Genomic DNA, 15,439 nt, shown 5'->3' with positions numbered 1-15,439 from the left:
CTATCGGAGGGAGGTTTACCAACGTTCTACGCCAACTCTGTGCTAGTTAGCCTCCGTTACACTTAACACTAACACACGCCAGGTAGCCAAATGCGGGTGAAAGTCGGCGTTGGCTAGTAGATACCGAAGGTTCACTAGCCATTCTGGCGGGTCCCTTACTATTCTGAATGATGAGGCACCGCATTTTGTAGTTTTTTTCTTCGGACCGTCTTTGCTACAAAAGCAATACAATGCGATTTCGCGAGCCTACAATACCCATGAAGCACCTGTGTCACGTGTCACCTGTGTCTCACGCAAGCCAGGAATCTGATAGGCCTAGAGCTAGTCTTGCGAAGAGGAGTGACAGCGAGCTACCGGGACATCAGCGTGCGTTTGGAAATGCCACTGGAAACCTTCACGTGAAAATAAAGTAGCGAAGTTCATCTCAACTGACCTGTTTTGCGATCTGTCATTAGTACAATACTTAGTAGTAGTGGACATTAAAATGACCAAAGCGAGAGGAAAACACGTCAGTCTGTCTTACTCTTGTGAAAGTCTCAAGACTTATTAGCGCAGTGATAAGACAAGGACACATGCGGCATTAATAATGTTTGGTTTAAATTATTTTCTGATTTGCCTGTGTCTTCATACCTTAATATTCCTCCATGTTTCTTGTACTGTTGTTCCCGACTGTCAAACCGTTCTTTAAAAAACGCGCAGTAGTAGCCTTCCAGACTGCACAAAAGCATCCCATTGCATGTCCCTTCGCAGGTGCCCGTCTCGCCCGTTTGTATTTTAAACAACTCACTATTAAACGGAATGAAAGGAAGTCGTAGCCCCTTCTGTAGTTACCGCATCTGTGTGTGCTTTCTAGTGGATAGTTCTACTTTTATAAGCAAATATTCCAGAAGAGGTGTTATTCCACATCCATGTCCGAGGACCGGCCAACTTGGCAATGACTTTAGGCTATCTACTTTGCGCATGAATGTGGACGGCGACCTCCACAGATAGGCCTATATGATATGAAGAAGTCCCTCCAGATTAAAGACAAAAATATTTTGCTCTCGTGTAGCTTACATTTGCAACGTGATCTCGAATGAATTGCGTCTCATTTATCACGCAAACCAAATCCAAAATTGCGTCGATATAACGACGCATTCTCTTTTATGTCACACATGCGCAGTAGCCAGCACTATCTTTTAAGGCCAAGAGGCTTTATTGTTAGCCTATTTATAACAAAAACAAAACGTTATTCACGTTGCTTAACGTAACGACTCATTATAAATATGCTGTTAAGTCCCCACAAACTAATACTGAGCTCTTTTGGGCTGTTAAAGTCAAGTTTTGATTTTAGCAAGTCTTTTTCTGTTTGATTGAATTCAAACGAACCCTGTAAACATTGACATAAATTTGTCCAGAGCGTGATTTGCGCACAACAACCTCTAGGCCTACAACGTTTTGAATAGTTTCAAATATTTCATTCATAAATCCCCAGACCCCCTCCCTCTGCTACTACACCAATGATGTCATTTTATTGCGACCACTCTCTGGATTGTGGATTTTACGGACTGCATTCCCATGTACTGGGTTTAGCTGGACCGTATTGGACTGGAGGTAAGTTAATTTAATTGATAAGGTGAATGTGCATTAACTGCTATATTTGAATGCATCTTCCAGGTCACATCATTGGTTTAGTCGCCAAACTTTTCTGACTGTCACAGTTGGTTTTACCAGCCAGCTGCTTCTACTGTGTAGCCTAGCCTAGCCTACCCATTATTGCTCGCGTGGCAAATTATTCTGTCCATAATTATTTATAGCCTACTGTTTGGTTTTACAAGCGGTATCTCGGCCTCATCAAGCAAGCAGAACTTTGAAAACGACGTCAGATGCGCCAAAGTTCTGCTAAAGAGAGTAAATAGCGCGATATGTACTCTGAAATCTCATTCTGAGCAGAGCACTTGCTTGACAGGTTCACTAATCTCTCTCTCTCTCTCTCTCTCTCTCTCTCTCTCTCTCTCCCCCCAACTTTCAGGTGACCGGGTATTTTGTACCTGCTTCGGACTGGTTCTGTCATTAACCTACTGAGCTGGTGCTTCTGTCCCAGGTAGGCTACATGGGCAGTCATTTTGTGTGTAGGCTACAGGTTTGGTTAGGTGTTTCAAGTTCAAATTCCATTCTTTCTGTACATGCAGGTAAAATGTGTTTGAACTTACATTTGCATCTATACATGAAGTAGGCAGCCTAGAGCAGGAGGCGGGCGTCAGATCAGAGGGTTGCAGGTTAGAATCCCACTTTTCCACTCCCTATCTTGCTCCATGGCTGAGGTGCCCTTGAGCAAGGCACGTAACCTAACCCCACACTGCTCCAGGGACTGTAACCAATACTCTTTGGACTAAAGCGTCAGCTAAAGTATAATGTCATAGTAATTTAAAAAAAAAAAAGTCCTATTGACCATGGCACCCAACCTAGCATTGCAGCCAAAACTGTGTCTACCTTGTTTCAAATGCTTCTCTGTATAAAATGGCCCATTTCCATTACATATTCTAATTCCCCCAACTCTATATCGAACTTCATTGGGTGGGGCTGTTTTATTTATTTTTTCATGTTTTTTTTAACTGCATATGAATGAGATGCTGTGTGACTAAATAAGCTTACCATAATGTTTTTAGTACTGTTATTTGTGTTTTTTTGTTGTTGTTTTGTTACAGTAGTAGTAGTAGTAGTCTTGTGATCATATGGTCATCATATGTTATGTCTGCATTTCCCTAGGCATCTCCATCGCATCGCTCCTAGGCATCTGAAAGTGTACCGTTGCGCACAGGTGTGTATGACTGGTATAACATTTACAGCAGCAGCACATAGCTGGTAAGAGAACAGAGTTAATGCTGGACAAAAACCCTCATCTGAAAAAGCAAGGTGTGGAAAAACACATACACTGCCATTTGAGACAAGTGTCCTATGAAGACACCTGAAAGAGTCAGTTATAGATCTGTAGTGCTCATGTTTATTTTGTTTGGTTGAGGGTGGGGATGGGTGGGGTATAGCACCTGTAAGACATGAAAACTACTTTCACCCCTGCTGTATACACACCATCTTTGTGGATTTTGCTTGTTCCCACCTACATAGATCATGCTGGTAACGAGTTATTCAAAGGGTCTACCAATCATGGCAAAAACAGAAATCCAGCTCCTCAGCCCAGGCAGTGCCAACAACCCAGCTGATCCAGGAGCTGCAGCGAGGGGTAGTGATAACACTCCGGGCACCCCGACTGCCCTCTTCAACCATTCCCATGGAATTCATCCTGTCCAGCCTCCGTCAGATAATCCAGCCCTCCTCCTCCTACTTCCAGAGACTAATTTGCAGGTAAGCATACACAAACTGAACATTTTGTCATACTGGTCGGTCAGCTGTGGTCTTTCTATTTTGCACATCAAATTCGTCCCATTTCACCCCCCAGAATCTCATCTTGTGATGTGGATCTACTGACTACACTGCTTATGTGCAGATTTTTGGCATTCTCTAAACACACTACCCCACTATCCCATTCATACACTACCCAACAATAGCTGTCTGGACCCTGCAACAACATACAACACATCATACATAGGTAGAAAAATGCTGAGGCACTAAACTCCTAAAGGTTACAATTTTTACATATGCCCTGAGGAAGGGACATAAGGATCGAAACACGTAGGCATTGTAGCCAAATAATAAAAGAAAAAAATGTTACCTTGAGTGCCTCAGTATTTGTCTACTTCGACCAAGTTTTAGAGGCCCTACACTGATGAGCATCCAAGGGAAAAAGTGAAGACCCAGATTACTCAAATGACCTGTTTGCGTTTGACATCATACTGTACATACCGGCTTGTTCATCCTGTCCCTCGTGGAAAGGACACACACACGCACACGCATACACACACACAGACAGCTCCTATGGAACCGCACCATGTGACTGCACCTTACCTGCACCTTACCTGCACTACCTCAGACCTCCACTACCAAGAACTGCTGGCCTCTGTAACATACAATGCACCAACGCTGCTTGTTGTAATTATTTATTAATTAATTACTTTATTGTTACTAGTGTTACGTGTCCTGTCTTGCACTAATGTCAGACATACACAGAACTGACATTTACAGACTATGTCCTGACATGGCATAGAGTGAGAATTTCATTTTACTTGTATAACCTGTGCATATGAAGAAAATGACAATATAACTGACTTGACTCCACACACACACCACTAATTACTCGCTCCGCAAGATTAGTCATTAGAATGTTTGAGTTTCACAATACAGGCAGACAACTCTAATTTCATTGCATGTTACACTTTTCACAGATTCTAATGGGTATGTGCTAAGGAGATGATGAGTGAACACGCTGCCAGTTTGGTTGCAGGTATGTTTTACTTTATCTGTTGAAAAAGCACATTCTTTTCAAGTTGCGTTCCATTATCCTGCCTATGATGTTTTTGAAGGCCATCACTTGGGGTCAATAGACAACCAAATATCTGTCAGTGGTAAAGTGTCTTACGTCCGTGTACTATGAAGGTGGATCACAGTAGAAGTAGTTAACCATATTTCTCAACCTAACCATATTATCTCCCCCACACCGCACACATTGCTCAGTGCTGCTCCTGCAGAATGGACCATGCTAACCTCCCAGTTGTGTTTGTAGATCTCCACACAAATATCACCCCTCTACATTGTAAAGCTGAAAAGAATATGTCTACTTGACATCTTTTAACCCACCAAGTAGAGGAAGGTTAACTTAAGTACAGTTTAGTTGTTGTTTTGGTGTTGTGATTTTATCACATTATATTACATTACAATGCATTTAGCAGACACTTTATCCAAATGTGTATCCATGTGGATCAGAGTGTGGGGTGAACACAGAGGACAGCTGTATACAAGTAAACCATTGTAAAACTGAAGACCTACTGATCGTGTGTAAGCAGGATAAAGTAAGTGCATAGGGTTATGAATTACAGATTAGGAATGAATGCTTTGTTATGTAGGGGAGCTCTCTCAGACGAGATGAGTCTCCACAAACTGCTTGAAAGTTGAGAGGGATGAGTACACTAAAAAAATGTATAATTTCCCCAAATGCAGCAACAAGTGGAAAGCCATTATAATGTCTGAATCTGTATTTAATTTGAGATTGTTATGTATATGTTTCTGTGTATATATCTCCTGCTTTAAAAAAAAAAAAAGTATATATTTGTTTAAAATATATATCTCCTGTTTTTTATGTTGTTTCCAGTGTGTCACCGAATTCCGTAGATTCATCATCACTATATGGGGTGGAAGCTGCACAGACTACAACAAGGCTTCTGGGACCCCACTCCCCTCAAGCAAGACATTTACCACCTGCTTCACCTATGAAGGACTGATTATTGGCAGTGATACCACAACGCATACAAGCTGTTCAGCCTGCTGCCCTCCGGGTAGAGGTACAGGAGTATCTGCTTCCGCAACTCCAGACTCGCCAACATCTTCATCTACCAGACTGTCATGCCGAATCGTCCCTCCTCTCTCCCATCCCAGGATGCCGAATTATGACCAAGTGACTGAAGAACTGCCATACGTCTTCACTGACCAGAGGCTGTATGGAGACTCACAGTATAATTCTACACGATCCACTATAAGTCATATTTTATTTCAGGTGGTTTGAATAGCTGTGATACATTAATGATGCCTGCCAACGATTCTGAATTGTGTACAGTCTGTAATATTTCTTCTTCAAGGGACCAGTCAAGTCGATGTGACAGGTGATTTTTATACAAAACTTTGTCAAAGTTTACGTAATTGACACATCTGGTTGGTCCTTGTTTTGAATTCTGAATTGTCAATATACTATATGCCTTTATCAGGTTTGAGCTTGGAGTTGAGTATATGTTAAATTAATAGACTGTGTTTTTTGCTAGTCTTCACATTAAACTTAGACCGAACTGCCTTTACCTTTGGATCGTCTGCAGTTCCCTGTTGGCCCACTACCATCTGCCCCGCATGGTGCGCGACACCAGACACTGGAGCAGCTGGGTCGCCACTCATCAACGCAGAGTGAAACAGTGCTTTGACCGCTCCCACAGGGTTAAAAGCCCCACACTTGCTCCACTGGACTGATTGAGGATCCGCAGGCCTACCCGGGGCCACAAGCTCAAGTCATTCTGTTCTGCCCCACTGCAAGTGACTGAGCAGCTGGGTCCCGCCATTTTCCGCCGTGTTCGCAAGGTGCCGCCGCCTACTGCAACAGACCTGGAGGCGACCGGCCCGTACAAGGGCCCATCCAGGCCATCTCAGGGACTATGTACTCTGACAATATGAATGATGTTCCTGGGTCTCCCCTGGGGAGGGGGGAAATGTTATGTCTGCTCTGTTGCCTGTGCTGATATTTCATATTTCCTGATGCTACTTGAAGACAACATAATAACATTTGTGCAGGGCATGCTGGGATCCGAGTTCAGTGAAATAAACGTCTGGTATGGCTAGACTTTGACAGCTCTGTGTGTAGCGTATTGTTTACAGTTTTATTGTACATAACACTGGGGGCAAAATCTTAATTTCATGCAGCCCATGGGATCATTTCAAATGTGTATTACACAGTTGGCCCACATACACCATTAATGTATGTTGTAACAAGACTTGAACATGAAATTTGGTTGTCAGAGGAATATGAGTGGGCCCAGGCCAATGAAACAGCTCATTCATATGTAACACAATATGAACTACCATGCATGATGATGGAGAAGAGTGTATGTAACATTTTAAAACACTACCCCTGTAGACCTAAATTAGCTGTTACCAGAATGGCAATGACCAATTCGTTACATATTAGGTCTACTTAAAGGTGCGCTGTGTAGGATGTTGGCCAGAGTATTGCAACTATGCTGCTCATTGAAACAGTGCTGCCCATTGCCAAATTAGATCTTTTCATGATTAATTACTAAATAATAGGCCTAAAGTGATATCTAATAGTATGACCAAAGTACAGTAAGTTTTGCAGCTAAAAATTCTATTTCTGGACATTCAAAATGGCGGTCATAACAAATAGCCTACTTTGAATTTCATGACGGTGGTAAGTATTCATTAAAAAGGTCTCCTAACATCTGTTAATGGGCAGCAGTAGTATTAGTATTACTCTGGAAATAATACTAAAAATATTACACACAAAACAAATATTTAGTTTGGCCTAACTTTATTTCAGATTTTGATTTTGGCATTTTGTCTTAATACTCCTGGCTTGGATCCTTCAAAACCCACTTGTAAATATGTATTTTGAGTTGTGCTTATAGGCCAGATGTGTGCCATTCTAAAATAAAAATAAAAAACAGTTTTGCAATGTCAAATCTGAGACCGTTTTGGATATGCTGCCAGTTCGTTTTTTTCTCTCTGTTAAAATAGGTATGTTTTGCTTACACACATAACTTACATAGCCTAATTCAAAACCCACTTGAATATCCACATTTTAGTTTAATTGATAGGTGAACATACGCCTTGCAGAAATAATCCAGCATGATTTGACTCAATGTAGCCACTGGGGGGAACGTATATGCTTATTTTGGCAGCAAGCTATGACTTTTGGTAGCCTACTTTTATGTCCATACATCCTTAAAACTCTCTTTAACATCCACATATGCACTTGAATTGGCAAGTTGATAGGAAATAATCCAAGATTTAGACGCTTGATTCAATAGCCATGCGTGGGGCATCCTGAATTGCTTGGAAATACATAATTGTGCCAGCAAGCGACTAAGACTTTTGATACTTATAAGTAAATACATGATTGAAAACCCACTTAAACATCCCCATATGTGCTTGGATTGACAAAGCCATGTGTGCTGTGGTGAAATAAACCAATTTTCAGGTATTTGAGTCAATGTAGGGCAAACTGGGATGCTTGGAAATGCATAATTTTGGTAGGAAACGGCTATGACGGTTGGTAATTTTAAGTTAATAAATCATTTATTACCCACTTACACATCCCAATATGTACTTGAATTGACAAATGGATATGTGCTGAAATTATATTAACCATTTTTCAGGCATTTGACTAATAGTAGCCACTGTGGGGAAAGGGAAATGCTTGCCATGTGTAATTTTGGCATCCAACGGTTGTGACTTTTAATGCTTAAAAGTCAATAAATTGGTCAAAAAACATCAAAACATTCTTATTTTGACTTGTCTTGATGCAGAAATACATGATCTGCAAAAAAAAAAAAATATTACACCAAATTTTCATGCTCTGTCGATGCTTAGCCCACAGCCATCCTAAAAAGGTACCATTAAAAGAAGCGAAGGAGCCATTTACAGCTTGGTAGGCGTAACACCTTTTTTTTCATGGAATGTCAACATATGGCACATATTTTGATAGAGGCTATAGTGACAAACACATCTGTAAAATATTGGCCCTCTACCTGCTTGTATGTGACTGGGAGGCGGGGCCAAAAATAAAAAATGTGGAATTTCTAGGGGGCGCTATAGAGCCAGTGAACATGGAAGTTGTAATTTAACTTATTTTTCCTATTCTGTGTGACACATAGATCTAACATACCAAATTGCAGGCTTCTACCTTTTTATGTGTTGGCTGTAGACTGGGTCAAAAATGAGGAAAAACTGACAAAAAATAGAATTTCTAGGGGGCGCTATTGAGTCTGCAAATGTGTTGGCTGCATTTTGACTTCACTCACATGTTCAGTGTGACCTATATAAGTGACATATCCAATATGAAGTCTGTATGTACTTTTGAATTCCAAGGGGGTGGGGCCAAAGTTGTCAAAAAGAGAGAAAGTGCATGAAATTGTAGGGGGCGCTACAGAGTCTGTGGCTAGGAAATCTGTAATTTGACTTAACTTACTTATTCTGGGAGACACAAAGATGTTCTATGCCAAATTTTAGATTTCCAGATTGTTGCATGTTGCCAGCAGATGGTGCCAAAAATGTCAAAAAAAATAATTCCTAGGGGGCGCTATTGAGTTTAACAATGAGTAATCCACAATCAGACTCCAATCCCATGTTTTTCGTTACACATTGATGTTGCATACCAAATTTTGTCATCCTGCAATAAAAGGAAATTAGAAATGGTAACCCTAACCCTAATTATCACGAATTCCATAATGAATAGCCTGTAATAGAGTTATAGGGCAGTTATTGAAAACAAATATGAGCACGTGGAACATTATGTTACTGTTAGGGATTACACAAATTGAAAATGATGAAACAAACTGAAAATGATGAAACCCCTGTTGGATTAAGGATAAAATGTGGTGTATAAGGTGGTGCTACAGAACCAGTGAGTGTGTAAATTGCAATTAGATTACACAGCATAATTCAGGAAATTATTGTATGTCACATGCATGGCTTAAATCTTGGGTTCAAATAATACAATTCTTTAGAATACGGGCCATGCCTGGGTGAGTTGTTGTATGGACATGTCAGAATGTCCTGGCAGCATATAATCAACATTCTACCAGCCTATAAAGTATCTGGAAATGGTGATAGAATCCTAGTGGTCTTGTAGTCTTGAAATATGTGTATCACTGGTGTACACAGGGGCACAACTACTCATTTCTGGGGGGGTATGCAAGAACTATTAGGTGTGTCGTCCCCCCCCCCCACCAAAAAAAAACCATTATTTGGCGCCCTCCAATGCCCTCCCTTTGGTGCCCCCCTCTCTCTGGCGCCCCCCTGCAACGCATTCGTCGCATATACTGTAGTTGCGCCCCTGGGTGTACAAAAGACTGCATGGTGTAATTTCATGTGGCTGTATTTTTCTTATCATAAAAGGGATGCAACAGAGTGCAATTAGATTTCAGAAATGTTTTAGGTAACATTATTTTATGTCACATGCATAGTTTTAATCCGAGACCCAAGTAATATGTAATTCCATGAACTACATGCCATGATTGGATTACAGTTGTTGTAAGCACACATCAGCATGTCATAGCTTACCACATTTTATGGGCCTAGAAGGTAGCTAGAAATGGTGAATGTAGTCTTTAAACATCATAAGGAATGTACAAGACTGCATGATATCATTTCACTTTGCTCCTGCATTTCTATTGAGTATTCAACACCAACACATACTAAACCAGGTTTTGGGCCAGCTCTCTTTCATAATGCAGCCCAAAAAGACTCATTGTCCATACTGTATTGAATCAACTAACTCAGTGTCTGGACTTTATCAATATGCTGCACTGAAGACTCCTCAAGTCAGTGTTAGCCTAACTTGGCCTTATAACCATGACCAAAATGCAGTGATCATACTTTAAAAGACAATGACAGTAATTACTAAGGGCATCATCAATGCTAAGATGTTTTATTTATTGCATTAAACATGAAATCACCAGTAAAACAAGGTGATCAGTCGTGGTCTAATGCTTGAGGAAATGAGTTTAAGATCAGAGGGTTGCATGTTTGAATCCCAGCTTTACCTCGCCCGACATCCTCAGCTGAAGTGCCCTTGTGCAACGCACCTAAACCCACACATCTCCAGGGACTGTGACCAAAATCCTGTAAATAACTAAGACGTGCAATGTAATGATCAAAACAGTTTATTAAAAATCATTAAAAAATCATCAATATTCACAAGGTATAAAACAGCAAACAAATCAGAACACTTAGGACCAAGTCTTAACAGAAAGGTGGGAAATGTGTCAGCTTTTGTGTAAATTAAAACTCCTAATTCAATCATAACAAAGAGACAAGAACAGAACATAAAAGAAGTTTAAGTTAATGGTGAAAAGGCATTAGACATTCCCATGAATATCACTGTAACCAGTTGGAATGTCATGATGCATGCATCCCATTTTGTATCTGTTCTTCTTTGAAGATTCTGTTGCTTTTATCAAGGTATATATCCAGTGACACTTTTTGAGCAGCTTCATGCAGATATTATCGCTTTTAGTGTGTCATTACAACAACCACCACGAAAGAGGGTCTAGGTTTGAGTCGCAGCTGAGAAACGCTACATTCTGTTACTACAGATGAAATGTTAAAAGGTACGCTGTGTAATATTTTTAAGCAGTTTCTTTCCAGAATTCATTCAGGCCATTCACAAATGTAACCTTTTTCAGAATACTTACCACCATCAAATTCTGAGTATTCATTATGACTGGGAAAATTACACTTTTCATGAAAACATGAAAGGAGTCCATTGTCCACCATCTTGAATTTAGTTGCATAATGTACTGTATTTTGGTCATACTAGTAAATATTGGTACATACTAGTAAATACTTGGTAAAATTCTTGAAAATTCAAAAGTCAAAATGGACAATAGGTAGCACAGTTGCAATGAGCAGCATAGGTGCAATACCTGCTCTGATCACCATCCTACACAGTGGACCTTTAACAGTATAATGTGGTCATTTAGTTCTAGGACCAGTGGTTCTGAGTGGTTCTTCATAGTGTTCAAAAGCAGTGCTGAAGAAGTTGGATTGGATGCTTGGATTATTCGAGCTTGTGTAACGGAGGCCAACTAGCAGAGTGTGGCGTGGAAGGATAGTAAACCTCCCTCCCGAAGCCTCATACAGTACCAGCAGCGCTGAGCTATGTGACTGGTCATTTAGCTCAGCGGTATCGTGCTGTGCCTCCCATACCTGAACCGATGCGTTGACTAGGTGGTGGCAAGTTCAAGATCTAAGGGGGACAGACTGTGTGGAAACACCTCAGTTACACTTGGCTCTAAGAACACAGTTCAAGTAACAGGCTGAGCTGTCAAGTTGATGACTATGACTGGGGTCTTCATTGGGATGTGTTCTTCTGGAGACACCTGCAAAACAAAATAAATATACATGCATGGGCATGAGTAAATATATGACGGTGCATATGGCCATATAAAAAAAAAAACAACATTAACACCAACTACAAAACACAACACAGCAGAATCAGCAGTCCTCAGCAAGAGCATTCCATCATTAAACAGGAATGCTAAAATTATGATTACAAACTGTGAGAGATAGTAATACTATTAGTATCTACTATCAGTAATACTATTAGTATCAGCTCTAATTTAAGAGTGAACACCTTAGTTTCATCTCTTAATTTCAATCAGGCTCATCAAAACTTGTGTACGGCTTGTGGAGGGTACATGAGTCCAGATTCAGGCATTTGAAATTGCATCATGTTGAGGAGTTGAAGATATTTCCTCAGCACCTCAAACAGTGGTGGTCAAATGCTAACATACTGTGCACTGGCCCCTTATGAAACATACTAAGTTTCATGTAAAAGGGCGACCATAAAAATGTCACATAAGATGTAGTGTCAATACTTGGGCAAACATCATGTTAGTAGTGTTTTTTCCAATTTAGACAGAAGGTTAGTTTAAAAGCATACAGTATGTTACCCCAGTGATTTGGCTGACATTCATGACATTGAATCGTCTAACCACAAAGAAATGAGTGGAATGCCCTGTAACGCCAACACACAATACATTCCAACAACATTCCCACAATTGCTGCCTACCTGAGACCTTAGACTTTGGTAGGCTCCAGGTCAAGCAATGTATGGGGCCACTCTTCCTCTCAATCACATTATTCCTCTGGTTGCACCTGAAAACAACACAGATAGAAGTGTACATCAGTTATTGTGATAGCACCAGTAGGTGTGGATGAAGAAAGGTGTAGATGAAGAAATCAGCGCACCACTACATTAAATCTGCACATCAAAGACCTGCCCAAAATACCAAAACTACTTACTGTGAACTTGCTTTTTGATTATGAAACTAGGAGGCTAAAGAAAGACAGCAACATGCAGAAATGCATCTTTTTAAATGTGCCACTTTTCACAGAAACACAACCAATCAGAGTTCAAAGACATTTTAACCAACAAATGTCCATGACTTTTCCATGACTTGGGCACAAGTTCCCATGACTAAACATAACATCTAAAAGTGTTTCTACCAGTTCAGCCACCCATTGAGGTCAAGCCTTTTGTTAATTGTAACTATTTGATTTGTAAGCTTAATCCTGCCATCTGGTGGACTAAATGTGCAGCTGCAAAGTCTACATCAGTCACAATCTCAAGCACTGGAGCCTAGCACATTTTTTGTCTGTATATGAAATGTGTTTAACTACATGTAAAAGTGTCACTGTGAAATCACAAAAACATGCATAATGACACATTGAATGATTATATAAATGGATATTATTCCTCCTTCATTTTTTTTGTTTGATCAATACAAATTTTCATTATTGGTCCAGGAGATATGAAATCTTACTTAAAAAGGACTGTCCGTGTATTAACGCACTGGGAGCACACACGATGGACCACAGTCTGCCTGTCTCTCCTCCACAGCATTCCCCATCAGAGCAGTCCTCCAGGACAAGCTTGTTACATTTTGCTGCTGAAACAGAAGAATGAACCATAGCAAGAATAGAAGGTGAATAGCCTACCACAACATATCCGTCACAAATAGACCAAGCACTACATCAGCGATTCCAGCGACGGAAGTAATTGACTTTGCATTGAGTCGCGCAACAAAAGTGATTCGGGCAACTAGATGGCAATTCGCGCGACTTGAGCGTCAGTTTGTAGCTTTACTTATTATTCAAATTAGCTATGATGTGGTATTGCAACAGTCGCCACAGCCAATTGGAATGTTGGACTGCTTGCATTCTGCTTTTAACGGACATACTTCTATCACTCTTGCTGCACAGTCCAGCGATTCTCTGTCGCTTGATCTTGTCGCCACCGGTGTATTCGCCTGGTAATGCACTGTACTTCTGACAGAAACACAACCAATAGATATTAAATCTTACTTTGAACAGACTGCACATTAACCAATGCAATGGAAATACACATCACTGACTTAAGTCTACTAACCCCCTCAGCAATTGTATTAATGATATCAATACAAGTGATTTTCAAGATGAGACCATTTCCATACAAGGTTGCAGGGGGTAGATATTTTTAAGGGAAGACTATTTGCATAAACTCTAACCCCTCTTTTATCCAGCTCATCTACTATTCACCATCGTAAGGAAGAGGTATCATAGTGTCCTCTCAGCCAATATGATGATGCTCGTCTATGCTGTCATTGTCATTTTTACAGTATTAATGTGCCTCTTTGGTTTTGCTAGGCCCCTCCTAGTCTTCCCTCTCTTTCGTTCATAGGTTTTGTGAACATACAAAGGACATGCCTAAAAACTGCATTTATAATATTGATAATTATATCCTAATGTCACCAGATAGAATGAGATCTGATAAAGAGGGATTGAGATTTGTGTTGTACTTCAGTTAAAAAACACAGCATATGAATTAAATGAAACTACTAAACTTACTTACCCATCAACAGTTTCACTCCACTGAATATTTTGGACCTCAGGGAAAACTGGAGACGTAAAACTGTAAAGTAAGATTTAGACCAAAAGAAATAGTAAGTTTCTTAAATGTGCAACAGAAAAACCACACACAACTTCAGTTAGATAATGCATACAAACAGCCATATGAAGACAATGTTGTCATATTCTGTGGAGAGGATGGAAAATATAACATGCATTAAATCAACGAGAAGATTGTGCTTGGAAGAGACAATTAGGTTGGTGTGACTTAATAGCTCCTATTTCTGTTCAGATCTCCTTTTTCAGATATTTTCAACGGCACTTTGCACACAAAATACACATTAATACTGATTAGTTAGTGATGCAAAATGAGCTAATGTCGAATTTGGAAAAGCCAGAGACCTTGGAAAGGGAGAACATACAACACCTTTGGTAAAGCTAGGCTAACTTAGTTGCACCACACTGAACTTGCAGCTAATTTTGATGTTACATGCAAACCAGAGGTGGATGTGGCTGAGATGGCACGCATATAAACAATCACGTTAATAAATTATGGACTAAACAAACTGTTAACATCACAAATCACGCGAGCAATACAATACGGGTGTAGAAGCAGCTAGCTCGTAAAACCAAGTTAGCTTAACAAATGAAGTGGGAATTGTGTGATAAACAAATTGCATGATCATCCCGATGTGCTGCTGTGTCAAGCATTCAAATAGGGTAGATCATAAATATCTAATTTATCAGATTAACTTACCAATTGATGAATAAAGCTCAGCCAAACCAGACTGCAGGCAGTACAATCAAATCCACAATCCAATGCATGGAGGTCGCGATGAAATGACATCATCATAAACAGTGGGGGTACATCAGGGTTATTTACAATGAATATTTCAAAAACCTTACTGGTTGAATGGTTTTCAGCCACAAAAGTCTTCTGGACAAATACTACAAATGCTCTCGTATAGGATAAAACAGTTTCTGTTATTTTATTAATATCCTAGCAAAACAGACTTTTGTCTAGGAAGTAAAATGTGACTAAAATAGCCCATAAGCTCAGTATTTTGTTGTGGGGATTTAATTATGAAGTTGCAATACGCGGTTATGTGGAGCAACATGAATAACGGCTTATTTTTCAGTAAATTAGGCTACAAAGATGTCAGGGGGGCTCCAGACAGCA

At 40.1% G+C, this 15,439-nt stretch overlaps 2 long non-coding RNA genes across 11 annotated transcripts; one reads left to right on the top strand and one right to left on the bottom strand.

The window, feature by feature from the left end:
* Positions 1–1,060: 1,060 nt before the first annotated feature.
* On the top strand, positions 1,061–6,478 carry LOC134459009 (uncharacterized). Of its 2 annotated transcripts, XR_010036735.1 has the most exons (6): positions 1,061–2,083; positions 2,172–2,258; positions 2,749–2,800; positions 3,106–3,342; positions 4,320–4,378; positions 5,243–6,478. It is a non-coding gene; the product is annotated as an uncharacterized LOC134459009 (long non-coding RNA). The 2 variants fall into 2 exon arrangements; XR_010036734.1 differs by lacking the exon at positions 2,172–2,258.
* A 4,036-nt stretch (positions 6,479–10,514) lies between these two features.
* LOC134458371 (uncharacterized) lies at positions 10,515–15,044 on the bottom strand. Of its 9 annotated transcripts, none has more exons than XR_010036569.1 (6): positions 15,017–15,044; positions 14,264–14,323; positions 13,614–13,698; positions 13,197–13,322; positions 12,443–12,528; positions 10,515–11,750 (listed from the first exon to the last, which is right to left on the bottom strand). It is a non-coding gene; the product is annotated as an uncharacterized LOC134458371 (long non-coding RNA). The 9 variants fall into 9 exon arrangements; XR_010036572.1 differs by having other exon boundaries at positions 13,614–13,693; XR_010036570.1 differs by having other exon boundaries at positions 13,614–13,701; positions 15,017–15,043.
* Between the last annotated feature and the right edge of the window lie 395 nt (positions 15,045–15,439).

The sequence above is a fragment of the Engraulis encrasicolus genome, chromosome 11 (genome assembly GCF_034702125.1).
Source record: "Engraulis encrasicolus isolate BLACKSEA-1 chromosome 11, IST_EnEncr_1.0, whole genome shotgun sequence".
Lineage (NCBI taxonomy): Eukaryota > Metazoa > Chordata > Actinopteri > Clupeiformes > Engraulidae > Engraulis > Engraulis encrasicolus.
This window is presented reverse-complemented; position numbering and strand designations above follow the sequence as displayed.